This window comes from Entelurus aequoreus, linkage group LG17 (assembly GCF_033978785.1).
Source record: "Entelurus aequoreus isolate RoL-2023_Sb linkage group LG17, RoL_Eaeq_v1.1, whole genome shotgun sequence".
Classification (NCBI taxonomy): domain Eukaryota; kingdom Metazoa; phylum Chordata; class Actinopteri; order Syngnathiformes; family Syngnathidae; genus Entelurus; species Entelurus aequoreus.
In genome coordinates this window covers 52,862,913-52,878,644 of record NC_084747.1, presented here as the reverse complement: position 1 = coordinate 52,878,644, position 15,732 = coordinate 52,862,913, and the positions used below count along the sequence as shown (strand labels likewise).

Below are 15,732 nucleotides of genomic sequence, written 5' to 3'. Positions count from 1 at the left end.
CTTTGGCTTGGTGCAACAAAGACAGCTTTCATCTGTTCACTGGGAACTCAGAAAACGGAAAGTTTATTGATAATTTACATACCATTTTTCTGACATGAATTTTTGTGGATTTAGCAGAAAATTTACATTTATTTTTTTGTCTCTTTCTTTCCCTGCCATGTCTTCTCTCACTGTATCCTGGTTGTGCGTCCTACAAAAGGTAAGCGCTGCTGTTTACACTAAACACTAATCGTCAAATCACTTAAAGGCAATCATATGTTCTTTTTTGTGGGGGGTTTCAGACATTTTAGAGGCTTACTTCGAATCATATTCAGTCGGATGCATTTCTTGGAACTCATATAGGAGGAAAACAGTCATCTAGCAGCCGTTTTTATTTGCTGATGTCAGATCTAGTATTGACGTTGTACTGCTTAAACTTGACAGGTTTCTATCCCGGCAACAGTATAGGTTTAGCAAAATGTGTCCTTTTTTTTACAATAGTAGTATTAAAAATATATATATATATGTAAATGTATAATGGAAAAATATATATATATATTTGTCATTATAGTACAACCTAATACAGTATAGCCTCATCTGTCTTTTTACTCTTGCTTTATCAAACAACAACATGTGTCCGTTGGGCTACACTCACTACACTACACTTCCTCTCAGAATCATGGTCTAATACTTTCTTTGGTGTCATTAGCTTAAAATTGTGTTTATTTTTCTCTTAAAATCATATCCAGTTATATTTTTAAATAGATATCGAAGACAACTTGGTCTTTAAAGAACCTAAAACACATGTTTTTGGTAAAAAGAGAACATGGCGTGTTGGTTCCGAGAGCAACAGATTTGCTGCTCCATGGTCATGGAATGAATTATAAAAGGATCTGAAATGAACTGATCACTTTGGGGGAATGTCAGTCCGTGTTTAAGGATCGAGAAACTGGTTCTATTGGGCACTGTACTTGTTTTTAAATTGTTTTTACTGAATTGTTTTTTGTTTTTTTTTACATATTGTGTGTTTTTATGTTCATGTAATCCGTACTTAGTATAGTGTGTAAATGCTCCTGTTATTTGTATTTTTGGGAACCTGTTTTTGCTGTCATTCTTTCAAAATACATTTTAATCTCAATGATAATTTTGGTCATGATAACAGTGATATAAAATGTTCATATTTACATCCCAAACTTTAACACTTGGCAATCACTCCAGCAGCCGCTAGGTAATGGTGCAATTTTAAATGCCAACAAAGAAATTGAATGTTATAATAAAACAAGATATAACAACGGGAGAGCAGTTAAAGTAATCAGCTTATTTTAAATGTAGCAATAAAGAATGACATTTTATTATTCAAATTGATTGATATTGATGCTACATATGTACAAAATTAAACAACATGAGAGCACATCAGTCAAGAAAAATAATTAAACTACGTGAATAACATACTGTAATTTGATTTTGATATCATTTTTTTATCTTGATAGATTGAAAATGAACACCAATGAGTTGACTGATGAACATTATCACATCATTTATTCAGAAAATATAAATAACGACAAACAAAGATAGAATACTGTTAACTGCAACATGCAAGGGTAAAAAATTGTACAATTTCAGAATGTGCTTGATCTATTTTAAAACAAAGTAAACAATCTGAAGTTGTCTTTATTTTTAAGTTATCGTGCCGTGATTTTACCAGTCCGGCCCACTTGGGAGTAGATTTTTTTCAATGTGGCCCCCGATCTAAAATGAGTTTGACACCCCTGGTTTAGACCAAAGGGGCGCCGACATGACCGTTTGTCATTTCACAGTTGAAAGTTAATCTTCATTGCCCGTTCGATGCAGGAAAGCAAAACTGTTCCGCATTTCTAAGAAGTAGAATAAGAACGTTCATTTTCTAAGAAAAGGAAACAACATGATCACACTTTGTTTGGACCACTTGCCAAACTTTTTCTTGCCAACCCCAGGAAAAAACAAAGCACAGATGGCGTCAAGCAGTTTGTTGTACACACTGCCCTGCTTTACTATTGCACAGTGTTGCCAAGAGGGTCTTTTAAGTCGTGCATATGTTCTTATATTGCCTCTTAAGATCACAATACTCTGTTTTATTCTTGTAACGGTTCATTGTCGACGAAACGGCAGCGTCTTATTCAACGGATGTCCTTATCTCAGTTATAAAATCAGTGTCCGTGTAAGTGCAACCAGTGCAGGTGGTGGTCAATGTGTGTGTGGAGATGACTGCGATTATCTGGCAAACAGCAGGAAATGTTGCTTTTGGTAAGCAGAAAAGTTTATTTCGGAGGAAATCCAGGTCACGTCAGTAAGTTGACTTTTTTATTTTATTTTTTTTTTTCCCCGAAGAGAAGCGCTGAGTGTGCATGTCGGCACAAAAGCTACACTCACACATGAACGCACACTGGAGCTGACCAACATACTTGTGTGCAAGGGGCAACAAAGCAGAGACAAAAAAACTGCAGCAGCTGAATAATGTATTTGTAATAGTCTTTTTTATTGAAAATTTTATCGGATTATGTTTAAAAACCAATCACAGCAAAGCCGTTTTATTATGTTTTGCATTTTCCCCTTACACTTATTTACTTAATTCAATTTACACCGGGATATGTACCGAGCCACGATTATGGTGTACCGTTACAGCTTTACTATCTACACCTGTTAGTGGTGTGCGATACCACTGATTTTCTTTCCGATCTGATAACGAGTATAATTCAAGCTGGTTTCGGCGATACCCATCCAATACTGACACTTTGTGCAGCTATGTCTGCTAAAATTTTAAAAGTTGTGTATTTCAAATAATATGTCTCCAGCACAAAGAAAAACATAATTGTATGATTAGGAACTTTAGTACTATTAGCATAATCCGAAGTATATTGCGGTAGTGCCGTGAATAACAATATAGTCAAGTTTATGCAACAGAAAAGAATAGGAACAAATCCTACAAAGTCCATGAAAATGGTGTTCCAAACCATAAAAAAAGGAAATAAATAAAATAATACAAGCATTAAAATAATTGTATGATTAAGAACTTTAGTACCATTAGCATAATCCAAAGTATATTGCGGTAGTGCCGTGAATAGCAATATAGTCAAGTTTATGCAACAGAAAAAAACAGGACAAAATCATACAAGGTACACGGTAATGGTGTTTCAAACCATAAAAAAAAGGAAATAAATAAAATAATAAAAACATTCAGAAAATTGTGTGATTAAGAAATGTAGTACCATTAGCATAATCCAAAGTGTATTGCAGTACTGCCGTGAATAACAATATAGTCAAGTTTATGCAGCAGAAAAAAATAACAAAAAAATTATACAAAGTACACGAAAATGGTGTTTCAAACCATAAAAAATATAAATAAATAAAATAATAAAAACATTCAAATAATTGTATGGTTAAGAACTGTAGTACCATTAGCATAATCTGAAGTATATTGTGGGAGTGCCGTGAATAACAATATAGTCAAGCTTATGCAACAGAGAAAAATAGGAAAACATACAAAGTACAGGAAAATGGTGTTCCAAAGCATAAAAAAAGGACATAAATAAAATAATACAAGCATTAAAATAATTGTATGATTAAGAACTTTAGTACCATTAGCATAATCCAAAGTATATTGCGGTAGTGCCGTGAATAACAATATAGTCAAGCTTATGCAACAGAAAAAACAGGACAAAATCATACAAAGTCCACAAAAATGGTGTTCCAAACCATAAAAAAGGGAAAGAAATAAAATAATAAAAGCATTAAAATAATTGTATGATTAAGAACTTTAGTACCATTTGCATAATCCGAAGTTAATTGCGGTAGTGCCGTGAATAACAATATAGTCAAGCTTATGCAACAGAAAAAAACAGGAACAAATCATACAAAGTACACGGAAATGGTGTTTCAAACCATACAAAAAGAAAATAAATAAAATAATAAAAGCATTAAAATAATTGTATGGTTTAGAACTTTAGTACCATTAGCATAATCGGAAGTATATTGCGGTAGTGCCGTGAATAACAATATAGTCAAGCTTATGCAACAGAAAAAAAACAGGACAAAATCATACAAAGTACACGGTAATGGTGTTTCAAACCATAAGAAAAAGGAAATAAATAAAATAATAAAAGCAATAAAATAATTGTATGATTTAGAACATTAGTTCCATTAGCATAATCAGAAGTATATTGCGGTAGTGCCGTGAATAACAAATTAGTCAAGCCTTATGCAACAGAGAAAAATAGGAAAATATCATACAAAGTACAGGAAAATGGTGTTCCAAACCATAAAAAAAGGAAATAAATAAAATAATACAAGCATTAAAATAATTGTATGATTAAGGCTTTTAGTACCATTAGCATAATCCAAAGTATATTGTGGTAGTGCCGTGAATAACAATATAGTCAAGCTTATGCAACAGAAAAAAATAAGAAAAAAATCATACAAAGTCCACGAAAATGGTGTTTTAAACCATACAAAAAGAAAATAAATAAAATGATAAAAGCATTAAAATAATTGTTTGATTAAGAACTTTAGTACCATTAGCATAATCCGAAGTTAATTGCGGTAGTGCCGTGAATAACAATATAGTCAAGCTTATGCAACAGAAAAAAACAGGAACAAATCATACAAAGTACACGGAAATGGTGTTTCAAACCATACAAAAAGAAAATAAATAAAATAATAAAAGCATTAAAATAATTGTATGATTTCGAACTTTAGTACCATTAGCATAATCTGAAGTATATTGCGGTAGTGCCGTGAATAACAATAAAGTCAAGCTTATGCAACAGAAAAAAAACAGGACAAAATCATACAAAGTACACGGTAATGGTGTTTCAAACCATAAAAAAAAGGAAATAAATAAAATAATAAAAGCATTAAAATAATTGTATGATTTAGAACATTAGTTCCATTAGCATAATCGGAAGTCTATTGTGGTAGTGCCATGAATAACAAATAGTCAAGCTTATGCAACAGAAAAAATAGGAAAAAAATCATATGAAGTACACGAAAATGGTGTCTTAAACCATAAAAAAAGGAAATAAATAAAATAATAAAAACATTAAAATAATTGTATGATTAAGAACATAAATACTATATAGCATAAATACTAATTCACAATTCAGTTACATGAACTTGACTACTTGCTGACTAATTACTGAACATATAAATAACACACAACCAAAGAATCCAACATTGGCACTTTGCCTCATTCACAAGTTCTGTGTTCCTGTAAATGATATACATTATCCCATGATCTTTTAATTTGAGAATCGATTGTACAGCATAAATATTTGGTATCGATGGTACTGATATTTCTGTATCGATCCGCACATCACCAACACCTGTTTTATTTTGAAAGAGCAGGGTCTGCGATGGAGGCACAAAGCTGGCATAAGGCACGCCGGGCCCTGTCAGAACCAATCAGAGCATCGAACTGAGGGGCTGGCATTTAAAGTTGATTTGTCAAATCCTGGATCCCGGGGGGGCTTTATCCAGTAATAAGCCTGCACCTGTGGTGATGAATCACCTGTGACACAGCTGGCCACACAGGAAGAGACTTGGCCACTGGCGGACTTTGAGACGAGACAGGAACAGACAGGAAGTGAGGGCAAGGGAGAGAAAGTCCGCACAATGCTAAAAAGCAATGCTTAAACATTTGAGCTCCATTAAGTAACAGCCGAGGTGCTGACCTGGCCATTCCATACATTTTAAGAGCACTACTTTTTAATGTCAAGCTGATTGCTGAATAATGTATTAATACGCACCATTGCTGCATACCCATTAGTCACCATTAGGATTTGGAGAGTAACACTTGGTCCTAATTGGTTGCATACGCTTACTGTGAGTATGTGCAAAAATGAACCAAACATGTTAATTAACGTTTTCCAAGTCTTTATTATGGCATTAGACATAATTGACAGGCTAACAAAAATTAGCATTGCGATCATTTTAAACTTTTACAAACCTTTAACAACTTATATTTGAAACGCACAAAAATGTATATAAAATAGTAAATGTATATATATATATATATATATATATATATATATAGATATATATATATATATATATATATACACTACCGTTCAAAAGTTTGGGGTCACATTGAAATGTTCTTATTTTTGAAGGAAAAGCACTGTACTTTTCAATGAAGATAACTTTAAACGAGTCTTAACTTTAAAGAAATACACTCTATACATTGCTAATGTGGTAAATGACTATTCTAGCCGCAAATGTCTGGTTTTTGGTGCAATATCTACATAGGTGTATAGAGGCCCATTTCCAGCAACTATCACTCCAGTGTTCTAATGGTACAATGTGTTTGCTCATTGGCTCAGAAGGCTAATTGATGATTAGAAAACCCTTGTGCAATCATGTTCACACATCTGAAAACAGTTTAGCTCGTTACAGACGCTACAAAACTGACCTTCCTTTGAGCAGATTGAGTTTCTGGAGCATCACATTTGTGGGGTCAATGAAACGCTCAAAATGGCCAGAAAAAGAGAACTTTCATCTGAAACTTGACAGTCTATTCTTGTTCTTAGAAATGAAGGCTATTCCACAAAATTGTTTGGGTGACCCCAAACTTTTGAACGGTAGTGTATATGCACACTTTTTTCACAAATATATGAATGTATGGGAACTACTAAATCAACCTCAGAATCAAATGGCTATAGTGCAAGGCATGTAGCAGCAGCAAGGACACGTGCACACTAAACAGATACAATAATCCAGGCCCGCCCGGCATGCGGAGCTGGCCAATTAGACCTCAGAATTGCAATAGGGGACAGGTGTGAAGAATCAGCGCTCCCTGGAGAAGTAGCAAAAGAGAGGACAAAGTGTTGACAATGGAAACAAACACTAAACACAGGAAGTATACAAGACAAGACCCAAACAGTCTTGAAAGATCATGACACATTGCCTGTCAAGCTGAAAGGACTGATATATTATTTAGGTGGGTGTGGCACCAGGAATATTGGAGTAGGGCCACCTGCATGTGTTGAACATGGGCTCAGAGCTCTGTCACAGGTGGTGTCAGAATTGGGCTGGTTATCTAAAAGCCAAGTTAAACAGCTGAAACAAGTCTTTGGTGTTGTGGTCATTCCCCAGGTTACTCAACACAATTAAAGACCACGTTTCAATCCAGCTTGAGGTTTGAGTGGTGTAAGAAACTAGTTGATAACACTGAGGCCAATGCCCATTTCGATTTGTTCCTGTTTACTGAAGTCAGCTGTTAGTTCTTTAAGTTCTCAAGTGATAAGTAACTTTTTAATTCCTGTCCTTGATTGATTGACGGACAAAAAAAGTGCTCAACCTTGGAACAGAAAATAACCTCCAGGAAGCCTTGCTTCTTCCTCACAGGCCCACCTGTCAGGCTGACCTGAACAGTGCGTCACTCAAAACCAATGGGCCTTACATAGAAGAGATGTACAGGTGCATTAAGGTCGTACACACATTGACACACACACACACACACACACATAAGCAGTCCAAACTTCAAGAGACACCCTTCTAAACGCTGGCAAAGCCTTCGCGAGGCTCAGTGCCTCGTCAGGCCTTCAGTGTTTTATTTTAAGTTGCACTCATCAATAATGGATGGGCTGAGGGAAATAATTGATGGACACACAGTTCTCTCTAATGCTGCTTAGTTTGACGGATGAAGGGACAACAGGAACTCTTGAAGTCCTCCCCACACACACACGCACACACACACACACACACACACACACACACACACACGCATTTAACACCCACACTCAGTCTGATGGATGGTTTATCAGCAGGGACTTTTCTCTTGGAGCGTCTTCAAACTCTCCTGCAACCACCACTGTGTATACAATATTCAGAAATGTTTATACATATGAACATGGTTTAATTTAATTTGCCTGAATAATTTTATGATGAGGAAAGGTAAAAAAAATATATTAAATTAAAATCAGTCATACTGGAAAGTGAAGTGGGATAATATTGATTTGTAACCAGTAAGGGTGGGTACTGCGTCCGACCAGTCTTTCTCTGAGAATAAAACACACTGGTCAATCCCAAGTTCCTTTGTATGCAGGCCTGGCCCTAACCAATCTGGCGCCCTAGGCAAGATTTTAGGTGGCGCCCCCCCACATCGGCAGTGAACTGTATATACTCACAAGAAACCGAATAGCTTTGTCTTTGACCTTTTTTTTACTTAAAGAAAGCAAATTAACATATTATATGAGAATGTTATGTTATGATTATCTTTAACCGAATCACAGCAGTGCTCAAATTAAAAAAAACAGCATTCCCTCTCATGTGATATTGCTTAATTAACATTAATGATGTGCACTTTAACAACCAGGCTTACAACTATACGTAATATATAAAGGGGTGGAAAAGTGACTATTACCTGCAGGGCAAACATTAGCTAACCAGAAGGCAATAACAATGTCAACAAAAAACACCTGCTTAAAAGATCTAATACAAATGTCCCTGAGGAATGTAAGGTGGGAGTACTGTAATTACCTAACGTTACATTATTATTTTCCATAACAATTTAGCCCCCTCCACAATATTAACCCGACGTTAAAACAGAAATAGCTATTTATTGATTAGCAATTGCCGAATCATGTGGCATTAGCTTAATGCTAAAAAGCCAGGTTACTATCACATTCTGTAACAGACAAATAATTTCATGTAGGCTAACGTTACCTACCTGCTACCTCTGTCTTTTTCTCGTTTCTCCTCCTCCTCTTTTCTCTTTTTTCTTCCCTGGGCACCTGACAGTTTTGACCGTTTTGACATCTTGTGTTGATGTTTTGACGTGGTGAGTCCAAAAAGAGTCATGATACGGGAAGGGAGGGGGCGCACCGTGCGGGGCCCTTAGCATTTGCCTATACGGCCTATGCCACGGGCCGGCCCTGTTTGTATGACATATATGTTGAGTAAGAAGGACCACCGAGACAGAATAGTACTTGGCCAAGTTTTACTAAAGCTTTAGGAGACCAGCCCTTACAATGACCTGGACATTCGAAAGTTATCTTGCCGTCTGAGAAGTGTTTTATCTGAAATAGCTGCAATCACTTTCTCTTAAGGTATTCATGTGTGATTTCCACAAGCGTCTGTACAGACGGAAGGAGAAACACGGGCATGTCTGGATGACTGGACTCCATATTTCCAGTGGTTAGCTCCGAGTTACGAAACCGCTTTATTATGAAGTTGGCTGTGGCGCGTTCTTTCTGATGTCACTTCGTCTCCGAACTCAGTTTGTAAACGATCAATGAGTCCGTACAAAGCTAAGAGCCGGCCTGAGAGTCAAGAAATAGACGGCACACTTATCCGTGTAAAAAATTATCTAAACGATTGTTTAGTGTGGCCGAAATGGGGCTTAGGCTAAATAATTATTAGTTGAATGAGTTATCCAGCTTAATGTAGACAGGGTATGAGTGTGCTCAGCTTATAGGACCTTTGGTAAAAGATTACCTCGAAATTCCAAACGTGGGTGAGTACATCAACATTATCTTTCCAACCCTACACACCATGATACGATTCAGGCTGAGGGTATTCCTCTTTGGTATAGTGTCAAGAAGTGGGATGATTAGCCATGAGACCAGGGAAAACATTTTTTATAGACTGCCAACAACTTTTTTTTAAAAGCACCATTCCAGGCTGTGGTAGCTGTAGGTTGGCTCAGTGGTAGATATATGATTAGCACCACTGTGGCAGGGGACGCATGCCCCATTAATGACCCGTAGCTGGGCCTCTGCAGTTTGGGACAAAACAGCTCCCTCAGCACTGAAGGAGCTGCTTTCGTCTTTGGAGATGTTATGTGCTGTGACATGCAGTAGCTCCTGACAGGCTATTTAAAAACGGCCAAGGGGGCACAGACATGAGGGGTGTGAGGGAATGTAAGGCCACTGTGTGCATTTCCTCATCACCAGACAGACCAGACTTTATTATCTCATTAGGTGTTGTTCTCGCTCCTGGTTTGAAACCAAACAGGACCCTCTAAGTGTACTGTACTGGTCAGTTGTGGTCTTATCTCTTTGCAATCTTTGGAAATGTAGCATGTTTAAAGCCACTTGTCAAATGTCTGACATGGTAAGTTATTGTAATTATTCAATACATGGATGGTTAATGTGGAGCTGTTGGGGTGTTTGCATAATCAGAGTCATGCTCGTTTTGTTGGAAGATACTGTAGATCAGGGGTCACCAACGGGGTGCCCGCGGGCACCAGGTAGCCCGTAAGGACCAGATGAGTAGCCCGCTGGCCTGTTCTAAAGATAGCTCAAATAGCAGCACTTACCAGTGAGCTGCCTCTATTTTTTAAATTTTATTTATTTACTAGCAAGCTGGTCTCGCTTTGCCCGACATTTTTACTTCTAAGAGAGACAAAACTCAAATAGAATTTGAAAATCCAAGAAAATATTTTAAAGACTTGGTCTTCACTTGTTTAAATAAATTCATTATTTTTTTTACTTTGCTTCTTATAACTTTCAGAAAGACAATTTTAGAGAAAAAATACAACCTTAAAAATGATTTTAGGATTTTTAAACACATATACCTTTTTACCTTTTAAATTCCTTCCTCTTCTTTCCTGACAATTTAAATCAATGTTCAAGTTAAAAAAATTGTTTTTATTGTAAAGAATAATAAATACATTTTAATTTAATTCTTCATTTTAGCTTCTGTTTTTTCGACGAAGAATATTTGTGAAATATTTCTTCAAACTTATTATGATTAAAATTTTTAAAAAAAATTCTGGCAAATCTAGAAAATCTGTAGAATCACATTTAAATCTTATTTCAAAGTCTTTTGAATTTCTTTTAACATTTTTGTTCTGGAAAATCTAGAAGAAATAATGATTAGTCTTTGTTAGAAATATAGCTTGGTCCAATTTGTTATGTATTCTGAAAAAGTGTAGATTGGATTTTAACCTTTTTAAAACATGTCATCAAAATTCTAAAATTAATCTTAATCAGGAAAAATTACTAATGATGTTCCATAAAACATTTTTTTTTTTATTTTTAAAAAAAAGATTTGAATTAGCTAGTTTTTCTCTTTTTTTCAGTTGAATTTTGAATTTTAAAGAGTCGAAATTGATGATAAACTATGTTTCAAAATTAATTGTCATTTTTTTCGTGTTTTCTCCTCTTTTAAACCGTTCAATTAAGTGTAAATATCATTAATTATTAATAATAACATAGAGTTAAAGGTAAATTGAGCAAATTGGCTATTTCTGGCAATTTATTTAAGTGTGTATCAAACTGGTAGCCCTTCGCATTAATCACTACCCAAGAAGTAGCTCTCGCTTTCAAAAAGGTTGGTGACCCCTGCTGTAGATGATATCATATTTACTTGTTTGCATGGTTGTTCAAGCGATGTGTGTGTGTGTGTGTGTCCTCTGGCCCCCTTTTTGTTTTGCATACAATTACGTCTTTATTGAAGCATGACCACAGGGCGATAAAATGGTGAGGAGTTTGCACATTTTTGGTTTCCATTTGTCGACTAAAGCGGAACTTTAGGGACCCTGTTTGACCACTTCAAAGTTTTTGCAAAAGGAAACAGTCCTTTTACACACTCAAAAGGGAAACGGCACTATTATTAAAGGCCTACTGGAATGCGATTTTCTTATTTAAACGGGGATAGCAGGTCCATTCTATGTGTCATACTTGATCATTTCGTGATATTGCCATATTTTTGCTGAAAGGCTTTAGTAGAGAACATCGACGATAAAGTTCGCAACTTTTGGTCGCTGATAAAAAAGCCTTGCCTGTACCGGAAGTAGCGTGACGTCACAGGTTGTGGAGCTCCTCACATCTGCACATTGTTTACAATCATGGCCACCAGCAGCGAGAGCGATTCGGACCGAGAAAGCGACGATTTCCCCATTAATTTGAGCGAGGATGAAAGATTTGTGGATGAGGAAAGTGAGAGTGAAGGACTAGAGGGCATGCCACAAATTATTCCCGCATAACAAACACCTCCCCCCTCCCGTCCATATAACCCGCCAATACAACTCAAACACCCGCACAACACACTCAATCCCACAGCCCGTAGTACCGTTCACCTCCGCAAAGTTCATACAGCACATATATTTCCCCAAAGTCCCCAAAGTTACGTACGTGACATGCACATAGCGGCACACACGTACGGGCAAGCGATCAAATGTTTGGAAGCCGCAGCTGCGCACTCACGGTACCGCGTATCCAACTCAAAGTCCTCCTGGTAAGAGTCTCTGTTGTCCCAGTTCTCCACAGGCCAATAGTAAAGCTTGACTGTCATCTTTCGGGAATGTAAACAATGAAACACCGGCTACGTGTTTGTGTTGCTGCAGCCGGCCGCTAATACACCGCTTCCCACCTACAACTTTCTTCTTTGCTCTCTCCATTGTTCATTGAACAAATTGCAAAAGATTCACCAACACAGATGTCCAGAATACTGTGGAATTTTGCGATGAAAACAGACGACTTAATAGCTGGCCACAATGCTGTCCCAAAATGTCTGTCACGATCGGGGGGGTCGCAGCTTGCTGCGCGGTTGTTCTCCCAATGCAAAGGAACGGCTCCGGACGAAGGCGTAAGGTAGGAAGTGATTTATTTATCATAAATCATCCAATAAACAAAAACAACAAGGATGCGTGCAGAGCGCACGGGAAGTTAAGGAACTATTACTTAGCATAGGCAAAAGACAAGGAACACTAGAACTCAAAAACTCACGTGACAAGTGCATGGAGCAAACACAATGAGAGCAGGACGAGTGACTGGCAAAGGCAACTTAAATAATGCCTCTGATTAGCGCTCGGGAAGCAGGTGAGCGGGCGAGCACTAATCAGAGACAGGTGCACACAAAGAGTGACCATGACAACCAAAACAAACTCACAGGAGCACAACAAATAACAAAAGGAGTCCAAAATTAACAGAAAACACAAAAACATGATCCGGACCATGGATCATGACAGTACCCCCTCCTCAAGGACAGATACAAGATGTCCATATGAAAACAAAAACAAAAAACAAGCAGGGTCAAAAGTCACGGGCGGGCGGAGGGAGGACTTGGAGGTGGGTCGCCAGGCCAAGTGTCCCCGAATCCACCGAGGCAAAGTCAAGTGGCGGCGGCGAGTGGAACGCCGCTGCAGCAAGCGAGGCGGGCGACCAGGGAATGGCCACATTCGTGGCCGACGGGGAGGTGGGCGCACTTGGCGAGGCGGACGACCAGGGAGCGGCCACATCCGTGGTCGACGAGGAGGTGGGCGTGTCGGCGCCGTCATGGCAGGCGTGGCAGCAGGCACCGGCGCCGTCATGGCAGGCGTGGCAGCAGGCACCGGCGGCGAGTCTGGCGTAACAGCAGGTACCACCGGCGAGTCTGGCGTGGTTGCAGGTACCACCGGCGAGTCTGGTGTGGTTGCAGGTACCACCGGCGAGTTTGGCGTGATTGCAGGTACCACCGGCGAGTCTGGCGTGCTTGCAGGTACCACCGGCGTCTGGCGTGGTACAAGTACCGCAGGCGTCTGGCGAGGAGCAGGTGCAGGCGTCTGCCGAGGAGCAGGTGCAGGCGTCTGCCGAGGAGCAGGCGCAGGCGTCTGCCGAGTTGCAGGCGCAGGCGTCTGCCGAGGTGCAGGCGTCTGCCGAGGTGCAGGCGTCTGCCGAGGTGCAGGCGTCTGCCGAGGTGCAGGCGTCTGGCGAGGAGCAGGTGCAGGCGTCTGGCGAGGAGCAGGTGCAGGCGTCTGGCGAGGAGCAGGTGCAGGCGTCTGGCGAGGAGCAGGTGCAGGCGTCTGGCGAGGAGCAGGTGCAGGCGTCTGGCGAGGAGCAGGTGCAGGCGTCTGGCGAGGAGCAGGTGCAGGCGTCTGGCGAGGAGCAGGTGCAGGCGTCTGGCGAGGAGCAGGTGCAGGCGTCTGGCGAGGAGCAGGTGCAGGCGTCTGGCGAGGAGGAGGTGCAGGCGCCTGCCGAGGAGCAGGTGCAGGCGTCTGCCGAGGAGCAGGTGCAGGCGTCTGCCGAGGAGCAGGTGCAGGCGTCTGCCGAGGAGCAGGTGCAGGCGTCTGCCGAGGAGCAGGTGCAGGCGTCTGCCGAGGAGCAGGTGCAGGCGTCTGCCGAGGAGCAGGTGCAGGCGTCTGCCGAGGAGCAGGTGCAGGCGTCTGCCGAGGAGCAGGTGCAGGCGTCTGGCGAGGTGCAGGTACGGGTGCCTGTCGGGGTGCAGGTACGGGTGCCTGCCAGGGTGCAGGTACGGGTGCCTGCCGGGGTGCAGGTACGGGTGCCTGCCGAGGAGCAGGTGCAGGAACTGGAGATGGTGGCGTCTGCAGGCCCACCGGAGATGCTGGCGGCTTCTGCAGGCCCACCGGAGATGCTGGTGGCGTCTGCAGGCCCACCGGAGATGCTGGTGGCGTCTGCAGGCCCACCGGAGATGCTGGTGGCGTCTGCAGGCCCACCCGGGCTGAGGTTAGCCATGAGCATGGCAGAGGTGGTCTCGCTGGGGGTTGCGGCTTGGCATGCCGACGGACTGGTGGTGGAGGACGGGCTGGAGGTTGCGGCTTGGCAGGCCGAAAGACTGGTGGTGGCGGCCGGGATGGAGGTTGCTGCCTGGCTGGGCGCAGCCGAGCAGCCCCACCAGCACAGCTCCCGGCCCCAGCCCCCCCCTCAAGGGGCGGATACCAGACGCGCTGCTTGCGGTCTGGAACAGTCTTTACGGGTGGGTGGCGGGAAGTCAGGAGGGGGGCAAAATCCTCCCCTCTAAATTGTCCAAAATGTCTTTTCCCACCCCCCACCTGAGGTCTTTTGGGAGGATGAGAGGAAAAAGTCACTGACGCGGGCGGGGCTAGAGTCCTAGGGGGCGGAGCTTGGCACTCAGAAGGAGACTGTGGCTGACATCTAAATTTCAAAAGAATGTCCTGACAAGGTATAATTTTAGAATTAAAGTCTTTAGGAGGTTGTTGACGCAAGGAGACAGAATTCAGAAAAAAAAAATTCTGGGCCATGACGTCATCAGCCGTGGACGGAGTGACGTCATCGGGGGAAGGATACTGGGCTGCCTGCAACTTGCTTCGGTCCGGGGGAGGAGCTTGCGGGAGTGACGCGTTCTGACGGCGAGGCGAAGCCCTTCTGGACGGCTTCCGCCTTTGCCTGCGCGTCCGGTACTGCTGTGTAGCGGCGATGTCTTCGGACCAGAGGGAGTCGATGGGGATAAGGGAGCCTCCAGGTCCCCACATAAGGTTCGACCTCTCCTCCGTCGAATAGCGAAGCGTCTCCACTTCCATCGCTCGCAACACCATGCGCGTACCTTCATCCATCTTCCCCTGGTCCGTTTGCGGGAGAACGGATGGCTGCTCTCATTCTGTCACGATCGGGGGGTCGCAGCTTGCTGCGCGGTTGTTCTCCCAATGCAAAGGAACGGCTCCGGACGAAGGCGTAAGGTAGGAAGTGATTTATTTATCATAAATCATCCAATAAACAAAAACAACAAGGATGCGTGCAGAGCGCACGGGAAGTTAAGGAACTATTACTTAGCATAGGCAAAAGACAAGGAACACTAGAACTCAAAAACTCACGTGACAAGTGCATGGAGCAAACACAATGAGAGCAGGACGAGTGACTGGCAAAGGCAACTTAAATAATGCCTCTGATTAGCGCTCGGGAAGCAGGTGAGCGGGCGAGCACTAATCAGAGACAGGTGCACACAAAGAGTGACCATGACAACCAAAACAAACTCACAGGAGCACAACAAATAACAAAAGGAGTCCAAAATTAACAGAAAACACAAAAACATGATCCGGAC

General features: G+C 41.4%; 1 protein-coding gene across 2 annotated transcripts in view; it reads left to right on the top strand.

Moving 5' to 3' along the window:
- grid2 (glutamate receptor, ionotropic, delta 2) overlaps positions 1-15,732 on the top strand; it is a 1,088,972-nt gene that overhangs the window by 378,572 nt on the left and 694,668 nt on the right. Inside the window, exon 1 of one of the 2 annotated variants that reach the window (XM_062025902.1) lies at positions 183-199. The exons of the other annotated variant lie outside the window; for it this stretch is intronic. The gene's annotated coding sequence lies outside the window, so the exon portion shown is untranslated. Of the gene's footprint in view, positions 1-182; positions 200-15,732 lie in introns of those variants that run through there. 2 annotated transcript variants of the gene reach the window in all.